A 14,672-nucleotide genomic window follows, 5' to 3' on the forward strand; every position below is an offset into this window, starting at 1 on the left:
GCAGCGCCTCGCGTGCATCGCGTGTAAGAGTTTTGCCCGTGACCCTAGAATACACGCCGATTTCAGCGTCGACATCCCGGATCGTTTGGACAGCGTGGCCTTGGCGGCGGAGTTCATCGTCGATCCAGTCCAAGCGCTCAGTGCACATTCGGGCCCATTTACCCTGGGCGGCTCGGAGCTGCTCTACAGCGTGATCATGGCCCTCCGCTCTTCGTCGACACCGGAACTCTTCAGCATCGAAAACATATAGCTGCTCCCGCTGAAGGCCAAAGCGTTTACGAGGGCGCCACCCATCATCATTGCGATGGAGACCATTACTACTGGATTATATTGGGAGGAAGGAGCCCTTGTTTAATTAGCAGGTCCTTCGAAAACATGGCCAGGCCTACATCTGCAATGACCATGACGACGTCACGGGGTGTTAAGTCCAGCTTCGGGAGGGCTCCTTTCAGGAACATCTGGTCGAGACGAGCGTACCCAGTAGCAAGGAGAGAGACCACAGCGGCGTGGTAGGCCGCGTTGACCAGCACTTTTCCGTCACTGGATGGAGTGGACATGCTGCTCTATATAAAAAGGGTCGCAACGTGTATTCAAATGGAGATTCTTTTCTTACGGCGTGATATCTGCATGCGGCGTAATATCTGCACCTCGTGCTGTATAGCGGCTGCGCCACACGCGTAGCAACACTAGCACTGCAAGGCTGCCAGCGCCTAATAACACCAGGGGCGCCCTCCAGTGGGTTATTTGGTGTTCACCCACCGCAAGTGTTGCCAGCCTATCCTGAGCTACCGTGCATCATCTTGTTGGCTAGGGTCGGGCTGTTGGCTGGGGCTGGCCTGTCGGGCTGCGCCCGGGCTCCTTCTCTGCGCCCAGAATCTCGTCTATAAGCTTGTCGGTATCCATGCTTCATGCGTAGGGGCGCCTACGTCTAATATATAAGTTTACATGTGGCGGGCGTGTCGGTCATTAGCAGGAGCTTAGGATGCGGATTGTTCTTGAGCTTCTGTCGAACCTTTGCCTTTTCGGTCTCGGCCTCGATGATGTGGTTCTCCTCCAGGCATTCGTTGAACAAGTGCCGATCTTTGCAGTGGAATAAAGCCAACAACCTTGTCTGCTCGCGAAAATCTTTGAGGACGGTGTTGTATTTCTGAGTGAGGACCCAGACGCTTTGCTTTGCATGACGGCCCGAGAAAGCCATGAATGACAGCATTTTTTGTTTCTTCTTCATGGCCTCCAACGCGCTAAAATAATCGATGATGTATATGGTGGGCTCCCCTACGAACAATCTGTAGAAAGCTCTCAGACAGTCGTTGAGCCGTTCGCCGGGGTCAAAACAATAGTCCTCAGGGTCAGACAGTATCCATCGCCGCCGTACGCCTCACAGGATCACATTGTGATGAAAAAACCGCGGAAAGGGCCCTCAAGCAGGTCCAGCACGAGGACTGCCGCAGTTCGTCTGCCCACAGATAATCGCGCAGTGGGCGTCATCAATAAAGCGCGCTAACGAATCTACCCTTCTGGATGTGCAGCTTTGCGTCCATGATCACAAACAGATATACGTTCAACACGCCGGGATCTTCCTTATCTTTTGTCACCTGTATCCTAATCCCCTCGCTGGGGTTCAGAACGCGCCTCCCACTGCCATGCAGCTCGTCATCGTCGCTTGGCCGAAGGTCAAGCCAGAAGGCGTGCTTGTGCGTCAAGAACTCTTCCAGGGAGTCGTCTCCCAGGCCTATGTCTTCAACGACCCTGGCCACCTCAGGGTCCCGCTTCCGTAGGGGTGAGCTGGCGAAGAACCTCTGGACCTCGCCCCACTGCTGGTACGCCCGCATGCCATGGCTGTACAGCTGATTGGGGACCCCTTCTATTGTGACTTCTACTTTGGTGATCTTCGGGTTGTAGAAGGATTCCGAACTGGGTTCCAATGGGTTTGGAACAGCATGAGGATGCCCTTCATTGCTCTCGCGGGCGTGTTCAGGTTTATGTTCCAGAGAGTATCAGGCTTGTCCCTTCACAAACTTTCGGTGGCGGAGGACGCGATCATACAGAATGGAGACGTCCCTGGCAAACTGGGTGCGGATCTGTCTAGCGAGCTCCTCTTCGGTGGACCATATCGAACTCCAGGCTGATGTTGTCGATGGTGTAAGTCGCGTCGGCATCGTCTGTTGCCTGGATGACCCGGCCATAATCGTTGAACGTCAGTTCGTACTCCAGTCGGTCGGCCAAGGCACTCTGGTAGAATGGCATATGGCTATCTAGAAGCTCAAAGTCTAGCGCGATGTGGAACCGGCTGCCAAAGGCGCGAGCGATGGTCTTTTCTCCAGCATCGTCGTCAATTGCGTCCTCCGCTTCGACTTGGAGTTTAAGCATGTTTTCGCTGCCGATGCCTTGGTAGGCCGCATTCCGCCGTTCGTTTTCGGTCAGCCATAAGTCGCCGTAGCAATGAAACATGTCAGAGTTCTCGATGGACATTTCCTCATTCCTGCTAATTCTGATCGTGGTTTTCTTGACTACTGCGCGTCCGAGATTCCCGACCACTGTGGCGTTCGGGTCGGATGAATTGATCGTGATCGAGAAGGCCAAGTGCACGGTACCGGGCACAATGACGTCACTTGCGCCGAGGTTAGGGAAGCGGGACCAAGAGTTGTTGATTCTGGTCGATCGTCCTCGGGTTGTTGGTGACCACCAAGGAATGCCGTACACCTTGTACCCCCCGAGGCTTACGGAGTGTTCTGAAAGGGTTTAGCTTGCGTCCGTATGCATCCATTGTGTGTGTTGAAGGTATACCTTGCAATGTTCAATACGAGGATTATGGCAGACTTTGACTTTGATAATCCGGCGTTCGACAACGCCGAAGAGGACTACAACATCGACGACGGGCAGACCACTCTCAGTGCAGGTGATGATGTTCCCCGAGAAACAAAGCCGGGGTGCGGCTGCCAAAACCCATTAACAAGAGCTGACGCAGGCCGCCAGGAATGATTATTACGACGCCTTGGCGGGGGCGGATCCCAGCCTTACCCCCCTTTTTTTGCGATTTCACGAAGTTTAAGGTTGTCCAAGGGCCTCTGCGACTTGTGGCCCACCCCAAACTGGACATCATCAACAAACGAACAGGTGAACCGCTAGCCCTCTCAACAGTCGCCAATAAAGGAAGGGTTAATGTTGTTAGGGGGGAAGTGGGGGCTGGGTTTATAGACTGAAAAAGAAGAGAGCAGACATTGTTGCATCCGGCAGCAGTCGTAGCCCTGGAGACAGCGAGTTCAGAACTCGGTGCAGCGGCGGCGGGGCAGATACCATGGAGCTGGAGGATTTAAGCCAACCAGCAAAAAAGGCCGCTGATGCTGTCCACACACTGGAAACAAGCTTGACGGGCGGACTCTTGAAACGATAAACGACCCTCCTCTTCCCATGCGGGAACTTCTGGAGCTTGACAAGGCACTGCAGACCTCGGAAGGCGAACACGGGAATAACCTCGCCAAGCTGTCAAGTCTCGATAAGGACACCGCAAAACAAAAACAGAAGTTGGAGGAGGCCACTGATGAATTCTCCCGGCGCCGGATGGCAGACCGGATAAGGAATCTCGAGGACGAGAGGGTGGCCCGGCTCGAAGCAGCCACTTTAACGGCCGAAGCCCTGCGAACGCAAATACGCCGCATCAAGCAAACGACCGATTGCATCCTACACAAGGATACCACTCTGGCCGAGCTCGTCCGCACCCTCTTCCGGGAGCAGGGAATAACTGTGGTCTCCATTCTCACGGCAATTGGGATGGCGATCTCGACACTGGGGCTAGCGATAAAGTTGGCGCTGACTGGCGGGTCCGGCTGGGGCATCCAGCCAACACCACCTCCATCCGACGGGCGTGGTCTTAAAAAAGGGTGGAAAAGCATCTCCAGTCCGTGGCGCGCGCCCATGGCAAGCCGCTGCGATTCCGGGTATTATTGGCAATATGGTGTCTTGGCTACTGAACCTTGTCGGGAAAGCGGCTGGGTGGCTGGCCGATAATGCCTGGGCTCTAGTCGTCGCAGTAGATGGCCTATTGCTCGTGGCTGTTCGCAAGTATTTAACGCATAGTCCACAGCAGCAGTAAGCCGATACCAACCCCAGCTACGCCGATAGCTGTCTTCTCTGCATCGTGAATCTTTTGCTTTGGAAATAGGGGTTCTTGTTTGCCTCCGGCGGCAGCAACATGCTGAACGCGCGCAGTGGGCGGTGGGACGCTTTCTTGTGGCTCAACGATCCCGTGGTTAGGTGCGCGCTTGTGCAAAGTGGGCGGCACTTTAGCGTTCACACCCTCATTGGCGCCTAGCTTCTGGTCCTCAGTGGCCACGACGATTTTTTTGTTGTAGTTCGCCACATGGCCCATCTGCAGAAGCAAGTCGCTGGGGGCCATATATAGGCCTATGCCATACACAAAGTCTACAGCGCTCCCTGCATACTGTAGTCCTGGTAGCGTTTGATAGCAGACGGAGGGTCGATCGGAGAGGAAATAGCGTCTTCAACGCTCGCGGCAAACTGTTTTTGCGCGTCGAAGGCTGTGCCCGTGCCTAGAATACGCATCCTTGTTTGCGCTTGGGCGCCAAGACTAGCCCACACGTATGTTCGGATGGAATCGTTTAGGCGCTCTATGCCCGGCTGCGTGAATCCTTGGGATGTGTTGACATTGAATGCCGCCCAAGCCTCCTCGGCGTCCTGCTCGATGTAGTCGACGTGGAGCGCTGTAGGCTTTCTAGAGAACGACATCCTGCTCGGATCGAATGTCCTATCGCCAATGGGGATGTAGCCCGTTCTCGTGACATAGTAATATTCCAGTCCGAGGCCGTGATTCACCCCACTGCGCCTCCAGTCTGTGTGCGTATTTACGTGGAACTCCCTACAAATCTTCTCATAGGCCCTCTTGTCGTAGGGGGTTTTCGAATGTCGCCCACACTCTGTCTTGCAGCGGGGGGGGGGGGGGGGGGGGCTGGATCTCTTCCGACCCGCCTAACTTGGTAATACACATGGAACGTGTACAGGGCCCTTATTCGTTGGTCGGGGGCGAGAAGATGGTCTTTTGCAGAGACGCCACAGCCCGTGGTTGCGCACCAGACCGCGAAGTTCACTTGGTTCTGCCAGAATTGCATAGGACTGATGTTCCAGGCCCGAACAATGTCATTGCTGGTTATCTTTGGCAGCCGGTACTTGGCCAACACATCTGTGAACTGGACTGGAAAGGCCTTCTTTTCATCGATGTAGATCTCAAATCGCGTGAGCTGCTCTGCTCTGGATACTATGAAATGCCCCGGCCTTGTACGTGGCCTCTCTATTGAACCTGTAAGCCTCGCTGTTCATTGTGGCTAAGATGTTCATTACATTGACTGACATTCTAAATGGGGCACAGCACACGCTGCCTCATGCCCTTAACAACCTCGTCGGCCGCCTTAAAACCGCCTTTCGCGAGATAACATTTCTACCCGACCCTGGCCGAATATCCCCACCGGAGTGGGCTTCTTGCTTGAGGGCAAACGTGTTGAAGTGCCGACGGGCTACTACAATGTCTGTACGCTGGACAAGGACATGTTCTACCCGCATGGGGTTTCTCTGGGAGTGAATAAAACCACGGGCCGCTTAGTCGTTACCCTCCCTAGAAATGCCTTCATAATACTCCAAGAGGCGTGCCCCCATCTTAGGGTTCTCCGACGGGGTGGCGCTAATAGGGGGGACTATGGAGGGTGAAAAGCTACCTAACTTGGTCTCACACAAAGAAATGTTCGTGCATTTAGATGAACTGAGCAGCTCAGAAAACGTGAGAATAACCTCAGATTTCGGTGGCGGTTCCACACTACTTAAAGCCATCGCCGTGACTGATCAAGGGATAAACTGCGAGAAGACGGTTTCATTTCCCAACCCACAGTACAAAGCCTTGCGTGCCGACTATATAACGCACTTGACCGTGGCACGTTTAGACAAAAACGGCAAGTATATGAATGTAGGCTATCTCAGTGCTACCCTAGGAATACAATGAGTATGGTGGACGCAGCCGGTCCCAGGTCTGCGTGCCTGTCTTTAAGCGACTTGGCTGATGTGTCGAAGTTCGAACTTCAAGGCCAGGAAGGTAAAACCTAGGCCTTCGAGTTTCAAAATGGCAAGCACATCCGCAAAAATATTGCGGGGGGGGGGGGGGGGGGAAGGGCAAGCCACGTTTGCTTCATTTCAAGATGTCTCATGCTCTGTAGAGCAAGAGCGCAGGTCGCCGTCTGAGGTGATTAAAGAACAGAAACTCTCTTTAATTCGCTTTGAAGACCGCTTTGTTCTTACCAGAGCTCGCGATCCCGATTGGTTTGTAGATGTGAAGGTGTTCCCGATGACGGTCCAGACCACCGGGGCCCGGGTGAAAAAAGTTTTCAACTCCGGAGCCTCTTTCGTGTCGTGGGTACCAACCAGAGAAATAGCTTTGGGTGGAAGAGGTTACTTTACACTATCTGCGGCACCGGGTGTAGAGGCCGTGCGTCTTAGCGCGAAATCCATATCTATGGCCATGCTACGAATAAACCCTGGATCTATACTTATCTTCAACATCATATTTGGCGTGGCCTCTCAGCACCGTTCCTCCTTGATTACTGGGGTGAGACTAAAGTGGCCTGCAGAGCACGATGGAAAGGACCTCAGACTTATAATCAAATTACAGGCCCAGGGCGACCCGGTCATCCGGAGCTCTCTCGAGGATATACGGGTCTTTGCAGGGGGCGATGTCAGTCTCAGTGACATCTATTTATAGTCCGGTATAAGACTTCGCAGCTTTCGTGTTAGTATTCCCGATGACGATTTAGAGTTTACCGACGTTGTTGATTCGTAGGACGACAATATGGGACGACTGTATCCAGCGATCAGGGATGAGGACCCGACAATTACTGATGACCACCCCCCTAGCCCCAACAGCGCCGGACGATTTTGGTTGAAAACCCCCCGGAGGGCATGGCGCACGCCATCGCCTGCAGTATATCAGCGAAATACAGAGGCAGCTTGAATCTGAGCGAGATCCTCCGCCGGGCCTTGTACAAAAAGTACCGAGGCCCTTGATTCGGCCATGCTCACGGCCGGTTTTGGGACTAGGGGTTGCAAGCGTGGGACTACTCACAACAATAATTGCAGCCCCTGCTGTCTTGGCCATGGAAGCCATGGAAGGCCCTAGCTTGCGGTGTCTTAAATGTCGCCGGAAAATTCGTTAGCCGCTAACTTCACGCAAAAGCCAAGAAACATAACGATATACGGCTGTTGGCTGAGGCCAAACTTAACAGCATCCGTGCGCATGTATCTACGGCATTATCTCAAGGTGTTATTTCAGACATAGAGTTCAAGCAAATTGTTCAGGAGCTCAAAAACTACTCTGATCTGAAGCAGGAGATACGCGCCAGGTCTAGTAAGGTATTCAACGCCGTAGAGATTGATGAAAGCACGAAAAAACAGCTTATAGATCGCGGTCGAAAACTAGCTCGGCAAGAGCTGAAAAACGCTCTTTCCGAATGATGTTCAGGGGAGGTGCCCAGTGTGGGGCTCGAACCCTGGTCCAAAAACGCCTAGCTCAACCTGTTACCAATTAATCACCATCCTAACCGCGGGCTCCGCTAGCAACCTCCCTTGGTGATACTGCAGCTATCTGCGGTGTCGCCGTCGTCGAGCTCGAAGACGCCGTGGACCGTGATACTGTGGCTGGCGGGCGGCTCCACGATGACCACCTCCATCTCTGAGGAAATGGAGAGACCCATGTTCGAGGCGAGAACGGCGTTCATATTGACGATGCCGCTGAAGACCGAGTGGGAGCGGATCAGGTGGACATTGTGCGTCAAACGTGGTGGTCAAACGTTAAAGGCTCATAGGTGGTCGTCAAACATTAAAGGCTCATAGGTGCGCTTGCCGGTCTTGGCGTCGCGGTGGGCCTTCGTGTAGTCGAAGAATGTGGCCTTTTTGGGGAGGCCCGTGTCCTTGTCGAACTTCATGTTCGTGCGGCAGATCGGATTCGCCAGCTCAGTACCGGGATCCGTCTTTGCCTCCATCGACACGTGGGTCTGGAAGAGCGGGACGATCGTGGTGCTGGGCACGACGACCACGCCGGGTGGGTAGTCCTTACGGCGACCTTGGAGCCGCCTTGGTCGTCTGTCTCGACGCGGTCCTTCCATAGCTGCACTTTGAGGGTGGGGTGGCGTTCGCGGTGGGCTTTCCTGTATTCCAGGGGTGGGATTTGGCCGACGTGCTTCTCCTTGAGAACTCGCACTACCAGCCGCCCCTTCTTGCCTGGGTTGGCGGCGTAGGGCCCCATGTGTACTTCGTACCGTTGGGGCCCGGGCGGGCAGAAGGTTTCAATCGAGAAGACCGTCGAAAGCGGCTTGCCGGAGGCCTTGGCCGCCTCGCAAGCGGCGATGCAGCTCAGCGCAGTCGAAGATGACATTAGAACGCCATGTCTGTTTTGTCGTTCTGGTTGGTGTTCTGGTACGTGTTTCGGCGGGGGATAGACTGAAAGACCGTTGTGTCTTACTGCGACACGAGGAGGGGTTGGGGGCCTCTATTTGTTCTGGGGAGGGCCCCGGGAGTAGGGTTGTTGCCTCATTAGCTCGGGCACCGGATGGGCTCGGGGTGCTCCACCGAAGCGCACACGTCGTTGGTGAAGAGCTTTAGCACGAGCAGCCAGCCCACGTGGACACGGCCGTCTTCAAACATGCTGTGGGTGACTTCTTTGTAGCCTTACATGTCTTGGCACCGTGCTGACTAACTTTGCCCAAAAAGGCCGGCCGTCCGCGGACGGTGGGTTGGTCGTTTCCAGCGCCTGCGCCGCCTGAGTGGGAGATACCATGATGATGATGATTCATTGTATGCGCTGTATACCTAATAAGAAATTTCGATAGCCGCCAGCTGTTTGAACTCGTCCAAAAAATCCTTTTGCCTCCGCTGCATTTCACGCGTCTGGACATTATTATATCCGCAGGCCATGCTAAGCTGAAATCGGTTTTTAACGCCCCGGCCACAGCGAATACATGGCTGGGTGCCAGGACCTTTCGCAGATGGTATAGGTGGAAGCCGCAGTAATCCACCAGACAACTCTTACCACAGAGCTTCCGTAGAGCCGATGAGAAGCCACCGGCAATTATTGAGACTCTTTGGCATTTGTTTTCTTGCTTCCCTGCCGTTTTATACTTGTCGAGGAACCCCGGCAATTCTTCCAAGGCAATGCGTGACCGTGGGTACCTAGGCCGCACGCCTAAGGAGCGCCTCATACTCCTCCCGTAGTGCTGGTGCTTTTTTTTTTTGGTGATTGGTCATTGTACTCGCCGTTGTGCAACATTTACCGTAATGCCTAGTGGTGGTGTTTCTCTAATAAGAAATTTCAATAGCCACCAGACCCTCCGCTGGGGGGCTGGGGGGGGGGGGGGGCTCTATTGTTCTGGGGAGGGCCCCAAGGGGGGCGTGCTCCAAGAACTTCTGGACCTCGCCGGGAATGGGGGCTGGGAGCTTCTATTTACCAAGGGGAGGGTGTGCCAGAAACCCTCCTTCCCTATACTACTTAGCCTTAGCGCTCCTTTAGTGTATTTGGGCTTCAGGTGGCGACCTTTGTCAGCCTAAATTCAAGCAGATGATTCTAGAAATTATCACCGTTGAATGACATTTTAAGTGTCCACATCGATCACGTATTTAAGGCAACCCTATGGATCAAGATGGCGGCCGAAGTTGGATAGGCATTGAATATGTCTTTTGAGTCAATTTGTGGGGTTGTCATGGAGTTTGTATAGGCCTGCCTGAGAACAGGGTAGTTAATTTGTAGGAACATTTGTTTCACGTGGACCAATACTGGTGAAGTTTTAATGCTCGTCTGAACATTCGAACATTGTACATTCGACACATTTTGTGTGCTCTCCCTGTCTTAAACAAGTCACTGACAATATTCATGCTACTACTCAAACGATAGAAGGAGTAAACATTTGACATATTGTCCTATTTCTTGATGTGAACAGGCGTCACGGTAGAACATAATATGGCATTTGCATCGCAAATGTAGTGGTTTGTATGGGTGTCTTATGCAAAGTCGGGATGGTGCAGTGAGACACAGCTTTACAAGATCCAGGCCAAATAATACTGTGCATTATTTCACCATGTAATGCTGATTTTGCGGCCTCTGTACATCAAGTACTCCATCATACTGTAATTTCCAGAACACGAATGTGCACTATATGAAGATTCGTTAAAGAGAAATAACACGGTCACCTCATAACTATCGTTTAGTAATGGTTAAACGACGTGTGAAGGGTAATATCTCAATAAATGTGCACACCGCAAGGCTGTTTCTGTCAACATCATGCATATTATGGCTGCATAAAAGATCTGATTTTAAACTTCCGGACGTTGAAACTTTGCTCCCTTTACCCACCTCAGTGCGTAAACGTTTTGTTAAAATGACCACCGTGTACTAGTTTCAGTTAGTGGGTATATATTAGTTTAAGTAGTTTGTATTTGAAACTAACGGAATAGAAATAAAAAAAAGCATAATCACATTCGAGCTGAATAGACTGTGTTCATTTATGGAAGACCCTTATAGATTTTGCAAGCGCAGATTCGCTGGTTGTGGTACCGACTGACGAGAGGCATTTTGCGTTTAGACCAACTATGTTATTATGGTTGAGTGTTGTGTTCAGTTCTCGTTGATTCAGTCTCACTCTTCGTGGCCGAAAGCAAACAACGCGAGTTGATACACCAACGAGGTTCACACAATGTTATAACAGGTTAAGCTCAATATACCTCCTTTAATGGAATTGAAGAACTACGTGTATGCCTGTTTGCGATGTTTATATCACTATGTAGTTTATTGTGAAACTCATTCCCGTCGCTTAGGTTACCTATTTCAAAATCATGAATTTGTCCTGCCTTTATTTATCTACAAGCGTGGCCGCTTTTCCTCTGTCAAAAGGAAATATCACAAGTTTGGTGTGAAAAAGTATTAAATGCAATTATCTACACATCTTTAAGCATTTTACACGAACAGCCATAGAATAAAATGACAAGAGCTACGCGTCACCATTTGCCAATAATCACACATCCGTCGCTGCTCTGTTTTTACCCTTCATACTTTAACCTTTGGTTTCGTTGTAAATGTAAATTCGTCGGCCGTTGTACAGCCTCTCTTTCAACAACTTAAAAGTCACTTCAAAAATTTCTTCGAATCTTAATCTGTGCAGTATAGTGCACTGCTCATTGTTTTAATTTTGTCCTTTTGAAGTAAAGCATCAGATAGTTTAAACACCATTTTCTCGTCAGGACACTACTTTCTTACAAAATCTTACAAAGTGTACATGTTATCTAAACTACCTGAAGGTACATCTGTCTAATCACAGTTATTTCAACAGGTGGGGTAATCACATTAGTTGATCTTTTCATACTACCATGTAAAACCTTACGGCATTGTTTGCGGACGGGGGAATTGGCCACTGAATGAAATCAGCCCGCACTGTTTCCAGTCTTTATCAAAACATGCGTTTAAGGTGCATCAATATCAGTACAGTAATCAAGCCTTTGGTGACTACATTTTGGTGCGCAATAATTTTACAGTTCAGCGTTAGCTGTATTTGATGTTGGAATGCGGCCTTCTGATGTGTACGAATTATTCGAGAATATTACTAGCCAAGAACCTCTTAACTTGACTTTACTTACAAGTTAATGGTCATCCATTTTTCTTGTTTTGTAGTCATTCCACTATAAATTTGTCCCAAGCTGACCTAACTGTCTCACTCGATGTCTGTCTTGTAGCAGGTTTCTGTCATTTGTTACCTGTTTTTGTTTTTTATTAGGGTCATGAATTTAAAATATAAAAATGGTTTAATGTCGGATTTCCGGCTTAGTTTCTTATCCTTCTCGATTTTAAAAATCAGGTTAGGATTTGGAGGCGCCAAAATTTATTGACATGGCTTGTCTGCTGTACTTATTACCATGGTTAAAACAGATTATTATTCTAAAACATTGTAATATGACTTTTCACTTGTTAATTGTTAAGGAAGGTAATTGCGTTAAACTGATACTTTTCCACGCTGGAGTTCTTCAGGATGCACATCCAGCCATTTGTTTGCTTTATTGCTCTCCCTGATTTTCATGAAAATGACACTTGCCTAAAATTACTAAATATACTCATTAGGGCATGCCGCATATCAACATTTGTCTCTTTATGCAACCATGACAATGATACTTTCAAAATGTATAATAATTTGTTGAGACAAGATTATCACGTATAGAATGCAAAATGTGTGCCACAACATGTCAAACAACAATCGGGGCCAAATGGCCGACGGTAAAATACAAACATTTGGTCCAAAATTAATCACTCTGCAACACCTGAATTTCATCGCGTTTCAAGGTCACACATAAGTTTATGGTGTAAACAACCAATTTTGTTCCTAGTGTTGTAATATGTTATTTAAACATTTTGAAGTGTTAAGTTTTGTAATGTGTATATTAGTTCTAATTACTATTTCCCGAGCAGTTTCGAAGGCCTTAGAGTTTTACTTTGTAATTAAAATTCTTTACAGTGGTGTTTATGTAAAAGTGGCTTAGAGCTGATGTGATTGATTGGTACGAAACAGGCATTTATACGTTTACTGAATAAGATCTTGAAATAGAAATGGATTTCTTAAAACACACACACAAGCGCGCGCACACACGTACGCACATATACACGCACGGGATCAGGAGGAAAGTAACAGTGTCGAAAAAAGAGTGCAAGAGTGCTTGACGTTTAACGTCGTACTTATCAAAAAAAGACCAAAACTTTTAAAGGTAAATATCTCTTTCTTTCTGGGGTAATAGTTGGGATATATATTGCAGCTAGATTTTCAATACCCTGCATTCAGGCAATAACATCAACATACAGGCGTCGATATATGCTCTACATATCATTCTCAAAGCGTAGAAAGTCTCCAGCTGTCTTTAACGATAGAAAAGTAATCGGTTCTGAAATATTCGTCGGTCTATTTTAGATGACGTCAACGAATCAAAAGGAAAGAAAATATACAAATCCAAATTGTCCAGGCCCCGATTTTTAGGATTGTCACCAACATGACGTTAAACGTTTTTCCTTAAGGTTAAACAAAGCAGAACTCACGATGTATTTAGGTGATGTGATAACTGCAGCCTCTATTGCCACTATAACAATCGCCACCGTTAGTTTTCTTGTTGTGGTCTTGGTTATGTTAGTCTTCATGGGCTTCATACTATTCCAGTGGAGTTTGTGATGGGCGTAAGCTGGCACACACTGAGACGTCAGTGACGTTGTTAGTCCCAATTAGTGAGGCTCTTGAGATCAACCATCAACGTATCATTAAGGAACGAGCAAAAGTATCCCCACACCCTATCAGTGCCAACACAACAAGATGGGACACACAATGTCTCTAAACAGGTCTTGGTTTCATCGCACTAAGTACATTTTCAACATATTGGTCAAATATGGGCCCCATAAAATCTAAATTACATGGGTATTTATTCGGTTTAACCATGTGAGTCCAAAAATGGGTGAATGTGGGAAGATATCTTCCTTTTACCCAATTTTGCCAATAAGGAACCCATATGGGACGTTAATGAAAAAAATAACTGGAATTTTCTCGTATTCTACTCATGTGGGCCTCATACCGGATATACTCGAACAAGCCCATGCCCAGATGCCCAGATCACGCCCATATGGAACCCATTTAGGAGTACAATCTGGGACTGGGACAATGTATGTCCATAAAGACTAACATAGCCAACACCATAACAGGAAAACCAGTGGAAGCGATTGTATTCCGGGAGACCAAACCAGGGAACATCAGAGACCAGGGCTTTGTAATCCCCAAAGCTTACGACGACATAATTCTTGATGTACCCCGTTAATCCGTCAAATCTATCCTGTAATAACATTGTGTTTTCCATTTTGTTTGAGATCATACAAGTTTCTTTGTTTGCTTGTTTGTGAAGTTATAATATCAATAACCATACACTAGAGGCATATAGGTTAGGATTTTGATTGTATCTTAACGTGCTTGACTACGATGTTAGTATGTAAATCAACCTTGCAAAGAAATACATCAGAAGTCGTTATCCATATGGACACACGATGATGCCAGTTGCATTTTGCAGGTAATCGCGGATCTGTATTTACAATTTCTCGTCGCGATTTCTTTGTCCAAGAAACTAGTTTATTCTTAACTTTTGTACCTAACGTTGACAAACTGGTATTTAAAACATGACAAATAAGATTCCCAAATGTTTGATGCAACAGGCGGGTACAATGCAATTAATTTTACCTCTGCCTAAGTCGCAACAGCTCTATATGTTTTTCATTCCCCGTTATACTAAAGGACTTAGTTTTGATTTCTGGTTAGTCTTTCCCTCATGTTGCACACCTACATGTAGCATATTCCCTATTAGTATTGTGTGCATGTAAGAAAAACGAGCCCAAAATAGTCAAAGAACAGTACAAATGTAATGCAACTATTCGGAGATCCATTATAACATGATATGAAATTATCCACTCAAAATTATTTTCAAAATATCAGGTTGGGTGGCGACAGATGTATTTCGGTTGTCGGCCTTGAATGATAAAAAAAACATACATGAAAAGATGCGAGAAAGAAGATATTTTAACTGTCTCCATAACCTCTCATCGGTGGTATAAATGCTAT

Source organism: Liolophura sinensis, unplaced genomic scaffold (genome assembly GCF_032854445.1).
Source record: "Liolophura sinensis isolate JHLJ2023 unplaced genomic scaffold, CUHK_Ljap_v2 scaffold_18, whole genome shotgun sequence".
Taxonomy (NCBI): domain Eukaryota; kingdom Metazoa; phylum Mollusca; class Polyplacophora; order Chitonida; family Chitonidae; genus Liolophura; species Liolophura sinensis.